The sequence below is a fragment of the Zeugodacus cucurbitae genome, chromosome 4 (genome assembly GCF_028554725.1).
Source record: "Zeugodacus cucurbitae isolate PBARC_wt_2022May chromosome 4, idZeuCucr1.2, whole genome shotgun sequence".
Taxonomy (NCBI): domain Eukaryota; kingdom Metazoa; phylum Arthropoda; class Insecta; order Diptera; family Tephritidae; genus Zeugodacus; species Zeugodacus cucurbitae.
This window is the reverse complement of record NC_071669.1, coordinates 56,122,960-56,145,441: the sequence shown is the minus strand read 5'-3', so window position 1 is coordinate 56,145,441 and position 22,482 is coordinate 56,122,960. Positions and strand designations below refer to the sequence as shown.

The window sequence follows — 22,482 nt, the reverse complement described above, 5'->3', positions numbered from 1 at the left end:
TGCTAGCTACCTTACTTCTTCCAACAAACAGCTTCCAAAGTGAAACTTTAAGCTGGAATAATGAAGTTGTTGTTGTTTGTGTTGCTATCAAAAATATTCTAACGGTATTTGGAGAATTTATTTTATCATTAGATATCTCACCATAGATTGAGTTCAGTTCATATTTTAGTTGCAAATCTTGCAATGAACATTTCACAGTTAAGCTGCGCTATAAAGTTCGTTGAAATGTTCTTTGATTCAGCTGTTTTAAGTAGAAAAAGTACTGCTTAAAAAATTAATAACAATTTACAATAAGTCAATCTCTACTAACTACTAAGAAACTGACTCATCCACCAATAGATTGAAACATCACTTTGTGGGTTTCTGCAAAATTAATCGAGATGAATTTGTAGATATCTGTCGAGTGTTGAGATCTGTTATTTCACAGGATCTGAGTACTACTCTACTAGCCGACCTACATAAAAATGGTCATTTCTAATAGAGGTCAGTTCTAGACTGACAATGGTGCATTTTAAAGAATTTTTACTATGAAAAAGTCTCATATAAAATACACCAGCTTTTAGACAACCATCCTTTGTCGGTCAATCACCAATAGGAGCTTTAAATTTGCTAGAAATATGTCTAAAATTCATAGTCATTCATGTCATAAGTTCATTCATTCAATAAAATTTATTTTCGGAACGACCTATATATTATCGATCGCCAGAAACAATAATGTTCCTAAAAAAATAATCCATAAAAGCTTATGCTAATAGTTCTTCGAAGTAACTCTACTTCAATGCCACCTTTCCAACAAAATTTTAGATGGTACATTTTACCAAGTAGTTGCCTACAATTTATTAAAATTTTAAGGGGCTGTATCAGTGTAATCCATGAAAAATTAGGCGATTTTCGAGATTTTTTTTTTTAAAGAAAGTACTCGATTGATTGTTTCGAAGTTTTTTGGATATAATAAGTTATATTTACAGCTATATTTTAAGATTTTTTTCACATAAATATTGAAAAACAAGTAAGGAAGGACTAAGTGACCGAAAATTTTATACTCTCGCAATTTATTTATTTAATTTTATAAATATAACACACAATTTTACCTACATATTCATCATATATATGGTATAAAGTCCATTGAAAGTTGGAAACTCTAATATTAGGTATATGGGAGCTAGGTGAAGTTATGATCCAATTCACCCATTTTTCGCACGGAGACATATTGTTAGAAGAAAAATATTCCCTACAAATTTCTTCAAAATAACTGAGGGACTTTTCTATATTTTCGTTAAAAAAATGATTAGAAGCATTGAGATCCTCATGTTCGATATATGGGGTCTTGAAAACTTACGGTCCAATTTCGGCGATTTTTAGAAAGGGGCTGCCACACTATAAATGCAGTATTTATGCAAAGCTCTGTTCCGATGTCTTCGCTAGTGCTTACTTTACATATTGAAAAGTAAATTATTCAGACCGACTTCAAAGGAGTAGACGTGGTTGTGAACCGATTTGGCCTATTTTCACAACATATAATTGCAAGGAGCATTTTTAGTAGTTTGTAACATAACCTTTGTATAACCTTTGTATGGGAGAAGGGCGTGGTTATAATCCTATTTCCTCCATTTTTGGACTGTATAAGGTAGTACCTAAAGAAACGTTTCTAGAAAGTTTGGTTGATATAGCTTAAGTAGTTTACGAGATATGTACAAAAAAACAAAAAAAAAATAGGGGGCGGGGCCCAACCGCTGGGCCTTCAAAATAAATTCTGGACGATTTAGTAGCTAATACAAGTAAATTCAAAAAGGTTATTAAAGTTGAATATATTTCCTATACAATGAATGACCTTCGATTTTTGAAAAATATCAAAAACTAATAAAATGGCGTAGTTTCGTCCATTTTTTAGGTTAAAAAAATGATGGTTGGCTTAGATAAAGGAATGATCGTATTTTTATTGCCAAATTTACAATTTTCAACCAATCAAAAGGTTGGTTGTATAGTAAATATATTCAAGAATACTCAGTTTCAATTTGATCGATCAATTTCTGGTTGAGTCAACGAGAAAACCGCGTTTAAAGCTTCGACTATAGGGGTTTATACCACCGAGCGGTCGCTCTTTAGGACGCTGTCATTCAAAAACTGTGAAACTTGCCGATTTCACGGGATATTGTTGAAAGTTTAAACTCTTGAATAAGCAAAACAAAAACAAATCGATTTTTTGAAAGTGTCACACTGGTATAATCCCTTAAATACAGCGAATCGAACACAAAACTGGTATAAATTGCATAAACTAGTATAATCAGATAGAGAATTATATACTTTTATTGTGGTAACAACATTCGATTTGCTTTCGTATTCAACTAGATAACTTTGTTGTGACTTTCATAGATACAATTTTTGATACGAGAGTTGTTATGAGTGGTGAATCGAAAGCGCCCAGAGACATAGAATAAAAAAAATTTTAAATTTTCCCTCAAAAGTAATCTTAATCATTTAAAAGACTTTAAATTCATAGAAAGAGTGCCTCAAAAACATCAAAATAAGTTTACATAAGCAGAGAATAACTACTTCCAAAGCATATCAAAATAAACTCCAATCTCGTGCCAATAATATTGAGGCATTGCTTTGAAAAATTTCGCAAAAATAGCGAAAGAATTGCTTTTCATACGCACGACTTGGCCGACTGTCAGTTTGGCGCTGCGTCGCCAATATTTGCTTGAATGACTTACACAATGCGACGACTGCTTGGCTGCTTTTAGCATAATAACATTTCAGTAGACTTTTGGGAATTGGACTGTTAGTTCGCATTCGATACTCTTCTTCTTCTTGTACGCCCGTACTTACCGATGTACGTGTGTCTGTCTGTACGTGTGTGTGTGTTTGCATTTGTTGCACGCCTGTCAGCGCGGCAGGATGTCGGCTGTCATATTTAGCGTGGCAAACGTGCTGGAAATGGCAGCAGCGTCGCCATCGAAGGCATTGAAGGATAAAGACATGATTTGTGCGTCGCAACCCGCCGCCGCACGCCTCTACGTTGCACACGACGCTATTTCAATGTGGAGCGAAGCGCGGCAAAAGCTCGTACATCACTTTTTGTGCAAATGACAAATATGTCAGAAACAAAATCGAACTGTGCGGCGGAAAAGCGTGAAAGTGGCAACAAAAAAATGGCAACCAACCAATCTTTAGGGACGCACGCCCATTGTACGCAGCTAGCTGGTTGGCAAAGTGTATTAAGCTTGCTGCCTCACTGCCGGCAGGTGGGTAGGTACAGCGCCGTCAGCCTGTGGGACTGGGTGTTGCTCACTCAGTTGATCGAATATGCATTATTTTGACATTAGCATAATTTATTTTCATGCGTATGTGTGTGTGTGTGCTGCAGATTTCATTGTTGCAAGTTGGTTGGCGAATACATACAAAGATATGTATGAATAATTATAAGTAAGGTACATGAGTAATTCCTTTGCATAAAAAATTTAAGAAAATTGACGCCCACGTATTCATAATGATATTTTAGAAGATTTGTGAAAATGCGAATGCATACATAAATGTAATTGTGTCTCCATCTGGGTGAGTCTTGGAGGATTATTCATTACTCATTTTATTTGGATTCATTTTTGCTAGTGCAAGATATTGAATCCGATTTTATAGAAAAAGTTTTGTCTTCGACGTTCCTCCTTTTGGCCAAAAATATTAAGCCCCCTTCACAGAAAAATGTTATTTAAAATACCTTTATTTTCGGATTTCAGTACTAAACCTGCTACCAAAAATAGCATAAACAAATTTCCACTGCGGGTTTAAGCCCAGTCAAGCCAATTCCAAAAAAAAGTTGCCTATACTTAAGCGCCATAGCTATAAAAATATAATATAAGCAAAGAAACACACCCGGATAATAGGATACATGCCTAATCGGATACCCAAAGGCCACTTCTAGTCTTTTATCAATGAAATATCTGTAAAAAAATTCGAAACTAACTATATGGTCTACCTATTTTTTTATGAATAAGCTTGAATGTCAAAATTTCTGACTAAAATGTTCAATAAATCTTTGGAAAACCAAATTTTTATTTCTGCAACAGTGAGACTTAGTAAATTTTATATAAAATCCTTTCCTCATCCTTTTTATAGTAACTCTTATAAATTAAAATTCTTTAAAATTTTATTTTATAAATCTTTCAAACGAGTTTTTACTAATTATTTCTCTTAAAAAAATCATAAGAGAGAAGATAAAAATTAGAATATAAATGCTTCTTCCTCTTATTAGCACTATATCTAAGCTTTCCACTTATTAAAAAATGTACAAAGAAAAGCAACAGAAAGAAATCAACTTTAATTAAAAAGACAGTAGTAGCCTTTTCACACAGCTAAATTAATTAATCCATTATAATTTTGATTGAAAAACCAGTTTTTGCCCTTCACACTGCCGACTACTCGATAACCGAACAGCTGTTATACATTTTTGTTTGTGCTTTTCATAAGAAGTTGGTTAGTTTCATCAGCTGATTCATATTTTTAGAAGCGACATCTACCGTAGCTTTTTTTATCAAAAAATTCAGCCAATCACAGACAAAGAACGCATATCGGACGTCTTTGTCGCAGAGTTGCATTGGTTTTTCAAGTCGATTAAAATTCAATTAAAAAAAATTTAAAATTTAATTTATATGGGAAATCGATCTTAATCAGCGTTTTAACCGAGCAGAGGCCGGTTAATTGCTCAATTAACTCCTGTGTGAAAAGGCTATAAGTGGATACCTCAATAAACCAGAATGACCCATGTAGTATAACTGTTCTATATAAAGTTGGTTGTCCTAATCGAAACGAACAAGACCACAATTACCTCTAAGTCTTAAAGTCTAGCAAGTCATTGTCTTATTAAGGATATATTTAAGGACATTTCAATCACAATAGCTCGCAACTAGTTTTACACCAAATATAAACAAACAGACTTTAAGAGGAATATTTTCTCTATAAGATATTAGAAAATTTACAAACAAGTGTCCTTAAAGTAGCTTCATTCCACTCTTATTCTCATTCACAAATCTCCAAATTTAAATTCCACTTTATTCCCATTAAAATGAATGTCGAGTGAAAAAAAGAATTAAAAACTCGGAAATTTGTCTCTGCATGTGAGTCCGTCTGTGCACGGAGTAAAAGCAAAAGTTCTTGACCTAGAAACAAAGGCAAGCACCCAACAGCCGCAGCTGTGACGTAGATAAAAGTGATGACAAAACGCAGAACACGCCCACAAAACTCAACAAACACACCCACACACCGAGACTAAGCTATTAGTACAAGCAAAATAGACGCTGAGAAGAAGAAGAAGCGGAAGCAACGACCGACGAAGGCCAAACAAAAATTAAAATTAAAATAAGGACAAAAAGAATTATGCAGAAAATATTCAAAGCGACACAGACACACCCACCTACAGCGAGACAGAGATTTATACAGTTATATTACATATATATATATGTAGTATGTGTGTGTGTCTCACAAGTAGAAGCACGAGTCCTGCGCGGCGTGTTGCTGCTTAACTAAAAAGTGGGTTAATAACCAAAGTGAACTGTTGTGCCACAATGACGATGTGGTGCAACAGCGCTGATGACTCGTTGGTGGCAGTGAAGTGACACACCAGCATCAGCAACATAACGGGTAAGCAAGGCAGAGGCTGCCAAACTTTCAGCAGCACACAGCGATGGCAACAAAGACGACAAAGTTCGTGCTGCCACTCAGCAAAAGTGCAAGAGTAACGCGCTCAATGTGTAGATGAACAATATATATATATATATATATATATAAAATATATATATGTATAGTTGTTAGTGTGTTAGTATGCCATGGTGGCGCCAAAGTATTTGCTTTTAATTTCATGCCAACGTCTGTGGCATAATGAACGTCATTATTATCAGCGCCTTGCCGCGTTCGCTATAATTGTTGTTGTTGTTGCGGCGTTGTCGTCATTAGACATCGCATGGCAGCACTCTTGCTTGCAAGCAGCCAGCAAAGACATAGACAGGTCGCAGACGACTTGCATAAGCCGGGCGAACGTTGGCAATTGCAAATTAGCAAAGCTGTGTTCATTTTCAACGCCGCCCCCACACCCCTGCAACCCACCAAGTAAGCGCGCAAACCAACCAACTCAGCGCATAGTCTACGGCGCGCTCCTTAGTTTCCGCGACGCGCCAAAAAGTAAATGGAAAACTTTTGCTCGAGCAGCAAACAACCGCGCTCGCGCCGCACTGCACACCACCGCCCACTCATTTGTGCTACTGCAGCATCAGCACCCACACCCACACCCTGGTTTAACTGAAATTCAAAGTCGCCTCGAATGTCTGATGAAAAGCGAAATTAAAACACGCGAAACAGCCAGCCATCCAACCAGCCGGCTGCGGCCGCCGAGCGCGCGCGTAAAAGGAAACGCGAAAATGAGATGCTGGAGAAATTAAGAAAAATGAAAATGAGACAACAACAATTACAACAAATAGCAGCGTAGAGTAAAACAGGGAAATGTGAAAAGTGAAAGGCAAAGTTAAATAAATGAGCGCGCCGCCCTCGCACCACCCCCCCATTCGCCACATCCTTGGCTGCCTGCTGCTTTCCGTTTGACTGCCCTGCCGGTCGTTGCAGCTTCTTGAACGCGTCTTGCCTTCTTTTAATAATTGCTTTTTCTTTATTTTTACCGGCAAATGAGCGCGCATGAAAAAAAATGGAAAACAAAAATTTGCACTGCGCATTGGTGTGAGTTAAGTGAGTATAGTAAGCAAATTGGAGCGTAGACTGAGCTCAGCTGGCAATCAGCTGATTTATTTTATGCGCTCTTTAATGAATGACGCGAATTTGGCGGGAAAACCAAGTGCTTTGCGATGGAATGTGTTGAGAAAATACTCTAATTTGGGTGGTTGAGGATGTGGTAAGGAGTATTTATTATACTTAAATTTTGTTCACTTACGGAAACATCATTTAATTGAACAAATTAGTCTTTACAACTCATAATTTAAATGATGATTCAATTATGTTTCAATAAAAAAAAAATAAAGATACAAAAACAATGCCTTTGAGATCGTCCAGTAACCGACAAGGCCTTATACACCAAGAAAGAAAAATACCTCTTGTATATGGTGGTCCAACGTGACCATAAGATGTCATAGTTGTTTTCCCAAAACAACTTTAAAACTTCAAGTTAATTTTTGAGGAGAAAATTATTCTAATCAATATTTGTTCATCATTCAGAAGTAACTTGTAAGAATAGATATCTACCTTCTACCAAAAATTAACACAAAATACAAACGAGCAAATTAACTGAGACAATTAAGTTGTAAATTGACTCACCTTACTGCTGTTCAAACAGACTCAATTTGGCTTTGGCAATAAAACTGTTTAGGATTGAATTGGTAATAACTTTGGTGAAACTTGCCTGTAAAGAAAAAAAAAACAGATAATTATTCAAAATTTAAGGATATAGCTTTTGTATTTCATATCACTTATCAAGTCAATTTGGTTTACTGTAATTTCTATTGATGTTATTTCATTATTCCCAACACTTCTCACTAAACGCCCTTTATAGAGTCGATTGGGGACTTCTACAATAAATTATTCATACAGCTATAGCGTTTTTATACAGCCAAATTAATTGATCAATCAACATTTTTATTGAGAAACCCTTTTTTGCCTTTTATACTGTCGGCTACTCGATAACCGATCAGCTGTTATATATTTTTGTTTTTGCTTTTCATAAGAAGTTGGTTAGTTTCATCACCTGATTAATATTCTTAGTAGCGACATCTACCGTGGTTTTTTTTTGGTAAAAAAATTCAGCCAATCGCTGACAAAGAACGTATATCGTACGTCTTTGTAGCAGAGTTGTATTTGATTTTCAAGTCGATTAAAATTCAATTCAAAATAAATGTAGATTTTATTTTGTATAGTAAATCGATCTTAATAAGCGTTTTAATCGAGCAGAGGCCGGTGAATTGATCAATTAGCTCCTATCTAAAAACGCTATTACCTACTCTTTAAAATTGGACAATAAGTTAATTGAATTATTGTATAGTAAATTGAGTACAATTAGTAATTAAATTGCAGATACTCTCTTAATTGTTCAGTTTTTCTACGTAATTAAGATTTCAAAATTGTTATTTAAATTTATAACTATAAAACTAACTCAACCTACAATACCATGCGGAAGTCCCTGATAAACAATCAGTTATATTTTCCTGTCCAGATCACTGCTAATTTATATGTCATTTATAGATACTTAATGTACTCATAAATTCTGGCAATGTGTTGTCGCAGCTGCTGCTGATTCACTAATTTCATCAAGTTGTCCACATTGTAATCTAAATGCGTATGTGCGTATTTTCAAATCTCACGCATTCCACTACAATTTATTTTCACGATTTGCGATTTAATTGTTGTTAAATGCTGAACAGTTACGAATCGAACAAATTACAACAACAATAACAGCAGCAGCAGCAACATGCAAATGTGGCGGCTGTCGGCCAACAGTAGAAAATTAATGGATTCACGCAGCGCTCGAGCGCCAAACAGGTCGCACTCTTAACAAATCTCTGCCACGCATTTGCGCATGTGTGCGCAGACAAAGTGTCCTGACACCGAACGAAAGCAGCTGCTTGCCTTCAATTGGTGGCGTCCGGTTGTGACCGGGTCTAGGTTCGGTTTTGTGGTAGCGATAGGCTTTTAAAATTGCGAATTTATCTGCTGCAAATTAACTCGACATTCAGCGCGTACAAATTACGTACATCGACAACTTTTTGTGTTGATAAAATTTATGTAAAATATGCGGGAAAATAAAATAGCGCGAATATAATAGTTAGTTGCACATTGTTGGTACAGTGGAGGACATGAAAAATTGGTAGACATGGCAATTAATTGAGTTTAGTTTGGAGAATATATTTTTGATTTTAATTAATTTTCATTAAATTTTAACTAATATTTTTAATTAATTGATAATTAGTATTCAATTAATGATAAATTGCCATTTCTACTACAATAAATTGATAAGTTTCCAATTAATTGGGCTCAAAATTGTTTACTCTGGTTAGGTTAGTTAATTTTACATAATTTTCTGCGATATTTAGTCAACCCCCAGCTAATTGACTCAAACCATTAACTGATTAAATTTTGAGCTTAATTGACTCAATTAATAACTTAAATAACTCAATTTAATGTTTAATTTTATATACAGCTCAAATGGCTAAACTCACACTAAATTGATTCAATTTAGTTCTTAATTTACTCAATTCATAGCTCAAATTATTAAATTTAAATTGGTTAAATTGGCTTAAACTCCATTAATTAACCGATTTTAACTAAATACATTTTTACTCTCTTACAACGACATACACTTTTAACCTTACAAAAATGCACTTCAATGAGTAAGCTTCCCCAATTAATGCCTTAAAAATCAAATTAATTCCATTAACCATACCCATTTCCATGCCCACCACTGTGTGGTCATACTATAAAATTAGCTTACAAAAATTAGGCAGCCAGCGATGAGCTCTGACTACCTTATAGCTACTAAATTACTATTGCGTCAATGAAATGAGCCAAAGTCAAGACAAACAAATGGCAACCCGTTTGGTCAGTGGCAAGCAAATAGCCACCACGAACAGGATACGACCAGATTTTCCAGCTTGTTCCAGCTGTACCAAGCGCATTTTAAAGATAATGAAACCAAAGGAAGGCCATAAAATTAGTGCCACAAAAGCGGCATAGTTGCATGCCACATGTGACAAGTTGCGCACAGCCTGCCGATACAATGTTAAGCTACTACAGTTATGCAGGTTTGCATAAATAAATTTCAGTCAAAACTGCTGATTGAGTGCATTAATTATGCCGACGGCTAAGACCGAGGCAATGAATTGCAAATTTAAGTTTACATGTAATGTGTGTGTGTGGCTATAAATAGTTGTGGTGGCTTGAGTGGCGCTGGATGTGCCATTGACAACACATAGCCGTCAACTACCAAATTGCAGGCCGGCGCAAGTGGCGCTACATGCAGCTGCAACTCGACAACCGACGGAGTTCAACAAGCGCAGTGCTTTAAGGCTCCTGCAAAAAGCCTAGCTTGCGCGTTGCGAGTTGCGAGGCAGTTTGGCGCTGCGCTGCCAGCTGCTGCTCACTGACCGACAGCATATTTGCATGCTGTTTGAAAATTAATAGGAAACTAGTTGAGAGCGCGACGGACGCGCGGCACGCATGCCGCATACGCGAAGACAACGAAAACTGCTTTGTAACGGTAGTTACACTTGCGCGCTAGAGCAGTGTTGTGGCGACGCACTCGCCCAGCAACAACTTATGCGCATATATTTGAGAGGCGCGTGAAGCGCATGGTTGTGGCAATGCGTGTGACGGCCAGGCGTACAGTTTGTCGAGCGGCGCGTTCGCTCAGCTAGCCATATATTCAACAAGCCAACGAGTCAACACGTCAATCAGACTGTCGAATAACCATTTCAGCTGCCGCATAAGCAGTGCTATTGTCCAAGTGTTTGTTGCCACAGTCTATGTGTGTGCGCCGCGCGCGCTTTGCCTTTCAAATAACGCCACGTCCACAAGCGGCCGGCAATCGCGCTGTTGCGCACGGGCGGAATGTTAATGCGCTTAATGAGGAAATGTTCAACGGCATTAGGCGGAATGGCATTTCAATTAATAGCTAAGTTTTGCCAGCCGAAGCAACGACAAAATCGCACTTGCGTTGCCACAAACAAACATTGCGAATTCCTCGAAATTGCCGACCATTCGCATACAGCCATGTGTGTATATTTCTGCTTTACATATATGTATACACATATGTATATTTGAGTGTGTGCGTGTGCATTTACTCGTCTGTGGCCGAAATTAATTGTTCGTTTGTGCATAGAGTGTGGCAGCTGTCGGCTATTGGCTATCCGCCGTCTACCACTGTTAGCCACTGGCTTTGGCTGTCGGTTGTCGGTTCGTCCAAAGTGGTTTATGCAGTTTCGGCCATTAAACCTGTCATACACGGCCAAAGGTCTGCGCCGTTGATGGAATTTCAATGCTTAATTTGCCTATACGCCAAAAGCCATCGCTGCCTTCTGCATCTGGCAAATGGCGCGCTCGCCGGTGGCCATTAAGCGCACAGATGATGCAATTGGCAGCCTGCGCGGCACACTAATTGCAAATTAATTACAAGCCATAGAAGTAAATATTTACCTATTTACATGTCACATTGCCACACTCATACGCACACAACACATGCGCATTGTCGCATACTTGCATCTGTCTAGTTGCAAATATTTTTGTGCAGCAGGAGCAGCCTCGTTAAAATTTATTTTATTTGCTTCACTTATTTTTTAATAAAATTGCATTTTAATGACTTATTGGCAAATAAATGGTCAAGCAAAATTTGTTTTTAACTAAATGACAAGAGTAACGGTATTTATGGTGCGCCATTATCTAGCATTGCATAGTGGTAAAAATTTTATTTTTTATATCTATTTACTTGTTATTGTTGTTATTTTTGCTGACACTACAACTTTCACATATTTCGAGATTATGAAATAATAATAAACTAACTGTGGAAACAGGGAGCCGTATGAATTGAAAAATTTGTTTGAGGGCACATGCTTAGGACCATATGACTCTTATAGAAACCGTTCCTACAAACATGAATTATGCATAATCGATACGGAGCCGGTTACATGTCGATCCGTATAATTTGGAGAATTTCGTTGAAGTAGCACAGTGAGATGACAATCATATTCAAAGGCACATAAATTCGACTTGAAAGTTTTCTTAAGGTCACACATATTAGATTCGTTGAATTTAATATTTTTTTCTTTATAGGTGGCAACCTTATTCTAAAATATACTATCTTCATATACCCATATCGCTTGAATCTCGTTGTTCGGTGGTTCTCGGGGCCGTTGATTAAGAAATTGACGTTACTTTTTAAAAATTCAAAATGGCGAACTAATATTTGGCACACATTTTAAAAATTCGCCATATTGCATCATCATTTTGAATTTTGAAAAACGGACACCGTATTCAGAAATAGCGAACGCGAAAATCACCGAGTAGCGAGTTTCAAGCGAATTCGATGAATTTAAAAAATCGCTATCCGCCATATTTTTTTCTGCGGTTATATCAAAACACTGATCTGATAGGGTTAAATGGACCTCGGATTCGGATTCAGCGACCCCAGAAACATATGAAACACATAGGAAGATTCCCAGGTCATAACAATTTTTTTATATGGCTGTGTAATGGTCGATATGATTCTTCAGGAACCATATTTATAACTAGTATATTTCAAGAGCGGATTGATATCCTAAAATATCCTGATACAGCCAGTAGATTATCTGATGTAGGTGGTATCTCACTAGAAATAAAAATGCGTTAATATTATATGAATAGTGAGTTGAAGACAATGTGTACCAAATAAAGACACAGGGTGATATATACATTTTTTTTTTTTCAAATTATAATAAAATTAATTAATTAATGTTAGGAGTTATTTTTTTCAAAACAAAAAGTTTTTTATGACATTTGGAAATTTTTATTATCATGCTATAATATTTGAAAGCTATGGGATTGGAACTCAGTGAAACCGCTAATTTAATAATAGAACTTGAAGATGTTTGAAATGAAAATAGTTTCCTTTATCGAAAACTAATAACCTTACTTTCGAAACCCAAAGTTGCTTTCTACCAAATAAACTAGCAAGACGCAAATAGAGTTAGGTTAGCAGAAGTCTTTAGAATAAGACTGTATACTCATTTTTTCTTTAAAGAGAGCAGAACGTGAAAATAGTGAACAGTGAACTAGAGAATCGAGGATAGCGTCTATGTCAAATACCTGTTTACATATTGTAAAGCCTTGAATAGTAGTAAATCGAACAAACAACTGGTATATATCACACGAACTGACATAATAAAATAAGGAGAGAATATCAAAATATTATAATACTTTACTGCTGAGTATCTACAAACCCTATTGAGACCACAATACGACTAATGTATCTGCTTAGAAAAAATAAATAAACATATATACTTAAAATTTAATACATATGTAGATTATCTTAAAGTCTCCAAAAAACAATACCTTTTTTTACTATACTTTTTCAATAAGCGAATTGAACTTTTTTTCATACATATCTCGTTTTGGTACACACTTTTTATAATCATTTATACCTAGATATATATATAATATAATTAATTTATTTTTCTTTCTTTTTCAGAATATCTTCCGCGGTTGGTTGGACCAGCCTTACTTATTTTCCGGAAGTTCAGAAATAATGCAAAAATATCACAAAAAGCTAAGAGAGAGTTTTAGAAAGAATCCTATACAAACTTAATAAGGTATATAAGACAACTTTTTCCTTAAATTCCATAGATAAAGAGTTTTTAACCCTTTCATGCCCAATGTTGCCTATAGGCAACATTTTACTTACCGGCTTCTAATTCCCATTATTTAAATATTTTTGACCAGCGGTTTTTACAATTATGTAGACTTATGTGTTGTGCAAGCTGATAGCTACTTTTTCTATCATGAGCTGAGCACGTTTTCATTCAGAAAGCGTTATCCGCAGAGTGAAATTGTCAAAATCGGTTTCGCGAAAAAAGTTATACAAAAAGTGTTCAAAAATATAAAAATAATTGTTTTATTTTAAAACCAAGTGAACTATATAAATAAGTAAAGATAAGAGAGTTAATAAAAAAAAAATTTCATGAGAAAAGTGCTTAGTTTATTTATAATATTTTAATTTGTGACTATAAGCAACATCCTGTAACTAATGAACCAGGATACATAGGATTTTGAAATTTTTATCACTTCATATTTGAAATAAGGCTAATATATATCTGTCCTAAAAAAAATGTTAGCTTAGCTCATTTTAATTCGGGCATGAGAGCATAACAAAATTTTTTTTTAAATAAATCAAAAACGGGGTATCAATAAAATTTTTTTGTGCCTGTTAAAGTAAATTCGATGCCATTATGTTTGGAACTTGATTTCTTTTACATGGCCACTACGGTAACGCTTGCAGCAGTCCAGACGCTGAACTCAATTTTCGTGAGATAACATGTTCACCAAACTTGGTTTTCAATAAATCGACTTTTGATTCGTTGTGTGGCTTGTGTCGCCGTCCTGTTTGTCCAAGTGCATATCACCTCACCCGGGTCAAAAATATTCGGTTATCATTGAGCGATCAGACAATTATGACGACCATAAATTGGACGTAGCGTTCTTAAAGTTGAGACCACTGACTCCGAATTTCGGTAGTAAATTTTAATAATTTCCACTCGTTGGATCGTATATCTTTCAATGACAAAATGACAAACCTTACTGAAGAGAAATGTTAAAAGAGTGGGAAAAAATATGGCGCCGTTTGCTATCCCTATCGGTCTACTTTTGTAGCGTCCCTACTGAAAAACACTTCATATAGAAGTAATTGAAATAAATGCAAAAAAAATCCATTAAGTCAACTTATACAAAAATAAATCTACAGTTATGTTAAACTATTTGTAAATTTAATAATAATTGCATTTATATCATATTTATTACTTCATTATATAAATATTATGATTTGTACTGTATTTTAAATTTAATCGTATCTTATCTCAGCCGTAACAAATTTCAAACCGTTAAAGTCACCATAATACAATCGCATAAACAAGAGAATTATCTAAATTTATGTTTGTTTGCAACTAATTAAGGAATTGACATTTCCTTTATCTGATTGTAAAAATAAATGGATCTAATAAGTTAGTGCAAAACTTTTTCAAACATACATACAATACATATTTAATGAAAAACCCGTCGCGTCGACTTCATTTACTTGTAATCATTTGATGGCAATCATTATTAATTAAGTTAGCTTTGTTTTTAACAAATAAATAAATACGCGGCTTACAATGCCGTTATGTAGGAAGCCATTTGTTAAATTCTAATAGCTGCTTAGCTGTCGCTGCAACAGGTTATGACCGCCATTTCCGCAAGACAACGCAGCTAATGTGCAAATCACATTTTTAATAACTCTATATAGTAAATACTAAGCAACTGGCATAAATATTGATATTGAGATTGATTTTATGTGGAAGCCAGTGAGATCAGTGTCCGATTGGAATAGGATGTACGCAGCGTTGTGAATAAAGTTGCGCTTAATGGGAGCCTGATAGTCATATACGATATATGTATATCTACATACCAGTATATGTATGTTGTTGTTGCTACGTATTATTGTAAAAAAAAATTTTTGTCTTAATACAGTTGTCTATTGGCTCAATTGATTCGTTTTGCTGACTTAACAATTTCCTTTACGAATACTAAACCAACAAATCGTTTGCTTTTATCACTCAATAAATGCGAAATGACTTCATTAGCGTGTTAATTGCTGCATTAAAAGCATTTGAGTTTACAATTAAGATTAGAATTTGCCAAATACTTTGAAACAATGCTATTTTGTAGGTTTCGCTTTGAAAGTTCAAGTCACATAGTAAATCATAGTAAATCATTCAACGCTTGGACAGACTTTGAATAATTTTCGTTGAAGTTAAGTGAGAACTTGACTCAATTAACCAATGCAACTTTAATTGCACTATTGTTTTCTGCCAGAAAATCAACTTAATTGCGCTTCTAATTAATTTTAATAATATTTTTACTTTTCATTTCATTTTATGGTAAATGTAAAAGACCAATTAGTTGGTATTAGTTATTAAAATTCCATTTTTTTACGAATGATTCGTTCTTTGATATAAGCGGTAAAATTCAAAGTATTTATATACCTTTCACTAACTTAATGCTTCCTCGAATCCGACCGTCTTTTCAGACTTCCGATTGGTTTTTAAGAATCTCTGGCTAAAAATGTTCTACCTATATAAAAAGCAGAGCTTGGGTATAATTTAAGATTCATAAGTTCATTCAGACACAATTTATCAAAACCATATTTTTACAACACGGGAATCGAGTTCTGGTTGCAACGTCAAATCAATTTGGATCGTTTAACGTTTTTAGAAATAGATTTAATATAAATATATTTGAAATCGAAGATTTATACGTTGTTTGGTAAAGTGAACTCGTCGTCCAGTCGTGTTATTTAATTAAGGAGAATCTAAGAATTGAGCTAATAGCGTCAAAAAATGGCACGTATCAATGTTACTTGACCAGATATCATTGAGAATCAGGATATCATTCAAATAATAAGAAATATTGAAGCTGTTGATATTCTCTTTGTGAGTTTGTAGGATGTCGTGTCTTTTGTGCGTTTGTTGTTGTATTTTCCTCAACTTTAAGAGCGATACGTCCAACATATGCTCGGTTCATTTCTGTCTGAATGGCTTCGTCAAAAAGGAAAATATGCATTATTGGTCAGGCAGCAATCCAAACGTACTCCATGTGTCACCATTGCATCCTAGATAAATTACGGTTTGAAGGTTTATGGATCGGCGAATTCATGGGCCGTACTTCTTCCTTGAAGATCAAGATCGACGCGTTACTATGAATGGGAATCGCTACCGCTAAATGATAACCGAATATTGTTGGCCCGAATTGGATGATATGGACTTGGACAATATGTGGTTCCAACAGAACGGCGCCACAAGCCACACAGCGAATGTCAAAATCGATTTGTTGAAAACCAAGTTTGGTGACCAAACCTTGGTCGTGCGATTTGACGGGCTACGTCAAGTCTATGGTCTATGCCAACAAGCCAGCGACGATTCGTACGAATATCGAATGTGTAATTGCAGCAGTATCGGCTATCGATTTATGCTTGAAATCGTCGAAAATGGGTTCAGCATCTGGGCTTCTGCAAGCGTGCCCGTGATGACCATGCAAAAGAAATCGAGTGCATACATAATGGCAACGAATGTACATTCACAGGAATTAGGAATAATGAATTTTGTTGATATCCTAAACTGTTTTAATTGTATTTCTATAAACCAAATAAAATTATATTTCTTATCTTTCGGAATATTTTTGGAACACCAAAAATTTCTACGACCAAATTGTTAAAATAACTTCTTCAATTGATGACTCTCAAATATCTTTTTATTTATAAGGATACATTTTCAAAGGTGCTTTTTATCGTCTTTACGATTCTTCATATATGAATGAAAGATATTCCCTCAGAAGATATGAGTTTTTGCAATTTTCAAAAAAAAAAAAAATAGTAAACAATACCTACTTTATGGCTCACGAATACAGTATTACTTAAAAAAATAATTTTGCGATTTATTAAAAAAGACATTTGCATGCAAATGCCAGTTATTGTTGGCAACAGGTTGCTGTCAAGCCTCTAACAGCTGCCAATGCAAATAGAGAAACGAAATGCCAATTATAAGTACTCTCCAGTCACTTCGACCAATAGCACTTGCGCAATGCACTGCAAGTACATAATGCAGTTGTATATATGTATACTTACATAAATATTTATATATAAAAAGATCACCTCTAGGCAACCATTTTAACAATAGCGCTCTCCTCTACCCTCTATCACTCGCATAAGCCGCGCTCGTTCAGGTGTGTGCTGGTTGCTTTGAGTAAACGCCTACAACATGCGAGTACTTTGCTTGAACAATGCGCTGGCATGCGAATTTTCGCATTTTTTTTTTAATTATTATGCGCGCGCATGCGCTGTACAAATAGACAACAGGCGAAAAGTAAACAAATAAAATGATTATATAATGCAGTGAATGCAATATGCACGCAGTATGGTGAAAATTATGACAGAAAATAAAATGTTGCAATTAATTATGTGCATAATAATAGTGAAGAAATATAATAATAAACAAAGTAATTGCAAATTATGCTTATTTATGTATGTATATATATATATATATCTGTGTATATGTATTTATATAAATATAAATATTTATATAGTAATAGGTAAGCGACACGCATGCGCAAAGGTGCAAATCAGTCACTGCCAACATTTTACGCAAAGCTGACAGCGTAAGGCTGCGCATGCGCGTAAGAGCCTTCAAATATTTATACATACATATATACAAACACATATTAAAGAGAAGTCGTTGTTATTGTCACTTGTTTTTCAATGAAAAAAATATGTTTTCGCTCTTTTTTTGTTGCAACAACTCACTTTTTTACTACGTTGCATGCCGCATGTGGCAATCACATGCATGCGTACAGTTATGTTTATGCGCGTTTTTAGAGACTGGCCTGCCTAGCGCGGCACAAGACCTTGCTACACCACAAGCAGGTGGCAATTGGCTGTGTTTGGCTGTGCGACGGCCAACTTGATTGCCAATATTGGCAAGACAATTCGTCATATTTGGAACATGTTTGCAGTGAAAATTACTGCAACCGGCCGCAGGCGAAATGCACACACACACAAACAGACACACCCATTGTTGCACAGCACAACCAGTCTTATTTTGCGTTTGTTGTTGTTGTTTTGCAGGGCAGCTGCCAATCCGCCGCGCAAGCAACGCGTACGTGTAACGGGTAGGCGTGCAACAATAATCCGCTATATTTTTCTTCATTTTCGCATTTTCTCCCTCAGTTCTCACCTACCCAGTGCCGTTGCTCCACCGTATATTTATGTCAATTTTATTCAGGAATTCCAGCACTTATTATGTTCGCATTGCAAATGAAGTGTGTGCCCAAATGAGTTTTCAATTAATCTCGTTAATATTGAATTGGCCGCGTGCAGCGCTTGTGCGACCTGCATTTTAATGTTGCCATTTTGCCCTGAGCGTATGCGCATAAATTACAAGCGAAGGGAGAAATGTTTTGGGGAATTAATAATTAATAAGTCGTCAGATATCTTCAGATATGTGCCAACATTGTAGAGTTAGGGCGTTAAATGGCTTACAAACCGTTAACTCTGCTGCAGAGGAGATTCCTTATCAATGTGAAGAGAGTTTCCTGTGTGTTAGTTATTGAATCCATACTCAACATGCTGACATCTTATTCTTGACTGCCGTTTACACCGCTTACGCGGTTTTAGCCGAGTCCACAACAGCGCGCCACTCATTTCTTCAATCAAATTGATACTACGAAGTGAAGCCAGGTCCTCTTCCACCTGGCTCTTCCAACGGAGTAGAAGCTCTTCCTCGGCTTCCACCAGCGGGTACTGCACCGAACACTTTCAGACCTGGAGCACTTTCATCCATTCGAACAACATGACCTAGTCTATGTCGTCGAATAACACATATAGCTCATCCCTAAATCATTTGCGGTATTCGCCGTTGCCAATGTTCTCAGGACCATAAATCTTCCGCAAAACCTTTCTCTTGGAAACTCCTAGTGCCGTCACATCGGATGTCAACATCGTCCACGCTTCTGCACCATAAACCAGGACGGGAATGATGAAGGACTTGTAGAGTTTCATTTTGTTCGTCGAGAGAGGACTTTTCTTTTCAATTGCCTACACAGCCAAAGTAACACCTGTTGGCAAGTGTGATTCTGCGTTGGATTTCTTGGCTGACATTAATATTGGTGTTGATGCTAGTTCCCAGGTAGACGAAACTATCTATTGTTTCCGCCGTTTTCAAATAGATGTCTCTAGGGACAAGCACTCGTCGATTTTTTTATATCGATCTTAGACATTTGTGTCAACATTAACCTCACAAAATATTTGTAGAGATCTGCTTGCATCCCAAACATATTCTCAACTGAAAATGTCTCTTTTTGAGCCGAATTCTCGACATTTGCGGGAAATTTTGCTTTTCTTATTTTAATTCCAAAAAAAGTGCGGCTGAGGCTCATCGAATGCTTTCGGATACGTACGGTGAGGCTGTCCTAAGTGAAAAAAGGCCTTAAATTTACAAAAAAAAAAACGGCGGAAACAAAGTTGTAGAACTAATACAACTTCAAAGTTATGACTGTGAATTGGACCAAAACAGCTCCAAAACAGAGAATTATCCTAATTTTAATGGCTTGAGGTTTTGCATGAAAATGGTAAATATCGCAAAAAAAAAATTGAGATCTGTTACCGTCTTTCAGGCTCATTTTATAACTTAATAATTATAAATATTATATAAATCCAGAACTTTGTCTATGCATTTTAACATTCTTGAGTTATGCTATTTTACTATAAAAATTGTATTGATTTTTTAAGTGATATTTTTCTCATTATGCTCTTCTATTTTTCTATTTTCAGCTGACCGTGATCTTATTTCAAAAAAAGAATGGCGGCATGGTTCACGAACCAGTTGAATGTGATGAGAATCCATATTTATCATATAGTTTGGAATATTATGGCACCCATGGTGAGGTAAATGGTTTCTAGGATAGTTAAAAAGATGCCAAAGATATTAAATATTTAGTTCTTCGGCTTTAATTTTTTTTCTGAGAATCTCAATGCTCTGGCTTTTCTTCCTTGAAGCTTTAAATTTGAATTATTGGTTAGGCTATCAAAAATATAAGATTTTACCGCTATTTAATGCTCCACTGCTTTAAAAATTTACTCTGGAATAAGCCTATTCAGAGAAGCCCTTTTCTCAAAATTAACATTTAAGCGCTTTCTTAATAAGGCCCAGAATTTTTGAACTCGTTCTCGTTGAGAAACCTCTGAAAGCATATTCCTTTTATCTTTCTACGAAGTTATAATAATCAAAACTTATTTTGAGGTTAGGTCAGTTATTGTCGGCTCCAAAAGGAAACTTACCTCAGTAAAGACAATTCTTATTAGGTTTTAGTTTAAGATATTGCACGAACCAAACTAATTCGGTTCAAGTTCCGAAGTTGTGTTGTAAAATATGTGGTGTGATATGAATCCGCAAATAAGCTTAGTTGCTTTTGCAAATATTTTATTCTACGTACATCTAAGCTTTATGAGAGTACATTTTCCATAACACTAAACTCCAACAATTCGAAATTGGTTACGCATAACCCAATTAAACTCTTGTGTATTTAATAAGGTACAAATCGAGTTAATGAGTACTTCATTATCAAAGATACTGCTTCTAATAGCAGCTGTTTCTCAATAGACCATTTTGAAGATCGAGAATGCTTTGGACATGAAAAATTCTATCATGAAATCCATCAGAACTCTCTTTAGGGCTGTTTAAAAGTAGTTAAAAGGTAAAATATCTCTAACTGGCATGAACTATAAATATACCAAAAATAGGTCCCGAAATCAACTATGAAAGATATAACAGCACATTACATAGCGAAATTTAGGTATTTTTGTCGCTGTATGTTGTTTATAAGTTAAGCTTCTCATACACCTGTGCATTGAGCTATCAATACATGCGTTCATACATTTCCTCTCACAGCTTTCCATTTAAAAGTCCATCCGAATATGCATCGATAAGTTGACTGCGGCTACTTGTTTACCGCCGGTTGGTCACAAAATCAACGCGTTCACCATTCATACTCATGCATTATTTCATTCAACGCCAGATTCTAATCAGCGTGTTATTGCAATTTATGCAGTGGGCAATTGTGTGGCGCATCTCGACGTAAAAACACACACATGCCTACATACTGCATACTTAAAATGAGCCGCAGGCCATTAGACGAACAGTGCGCATGCGCGGCATTCAGCGCTCATTCATATGTAGCTTTCTGTATGTCGCCATAGACTGTAGCACTGCAACGGATTCGTGATGCGCCATAACTTAGCCGCTTGCCGGCTGTCTGATGTCTGTTGCCAGCTGCAGGTAATTTCGTTGCATGTGCAACATATTCACATTGTTGTTGTTGTTAGTGTGGCCACATAATCGTAAAGTGTGCGATCTCGCAACTTAAATTATTGCACAATTACAGCGCATACCGCGCTGCTGCTGGTCATGAAAGCCTGAAAGCGCATCTGAAGCATCGCAAAAGCGCGCCGCGGCGCCAACCTTTGAGCGAAGCGATGTACGGTCAAGACGCGCGCATGCCACAGCCGCCAGATAGATGACCAGCAGCTCGGCTTGCGGCGCGCTCGCTAGTAAAAGTGAAATAACTTTCCACTGATTTGACGGAATAATCTGCCGGAATGACGGAATGAGCGCATGAAATGAACGGTTTTATGCGCCAGCCGGCACACACGCGCTCAAACACATACATCCGTATGCGATTTATTATGTCGTGGCAATCTGGCCGCTGACGCGCTGCACCATTCTGCGACTTTATTGTCAATGCGCCGCCGTACATCTTGCCGCATCGCCATCTCGTGTGGCCGCATGACATGCCACTTGCAACTGCCGCGGCGTTTGGCATAATTCGCTCTTTAATTTCGGACGGCATGTAAATCGTGCGCTGACATTTGCGACGCGATCAGATCGTAATTTCCATAGCGGCGCTGGCATGCAGCAGCATTAATATTGCTCATAACTTTTGCAGTTTATACTAATCCGGCGTTTCATTGGAAACGCTGGCGCTGTGTGTGCGCGCCAAATTGTCTTCCGACAATTGTGGGAATAATGCAAATTAATGTGGAAATATCACGTTTGTTGGCTTTTAATTGGCGAACCGTTTTCCAAACCAATCAAAATTTTTAATTGCCGGCTTGTGCAATATTATACTATTGACAACGTGCACTAACGATGTTGAATGAGGTGGCTTAGA

At 36.3% G+C, this 22,482-nt stretch overlaps 1 long non-coding RNA gene across 1 annotated transcript in view; it reads left to right on the top strand.

Annotated features, from left to right (window-relative positions):
* Positions 1 to 20,570, top strand: part of LOC128921566 (uncharacterized) — a 36,200-nt gene extending 15,630 nt beyond the window's left edge. The window contains exons 2-3 of the long non-coding RNA XR_008471002.1: positions 13,205 to 13,325; positions 20,087 to 20,570. This is a non-coding gene — a long non-coding RNA (uncharacterized LOC128921566). The remainder of the gene's footprint in view (positions 1 to 13,204; positions 13,326 to 20,086) is intronic.
* Positions 20,571 to 22,482: the final 1,912 nt, after the last annotated feature.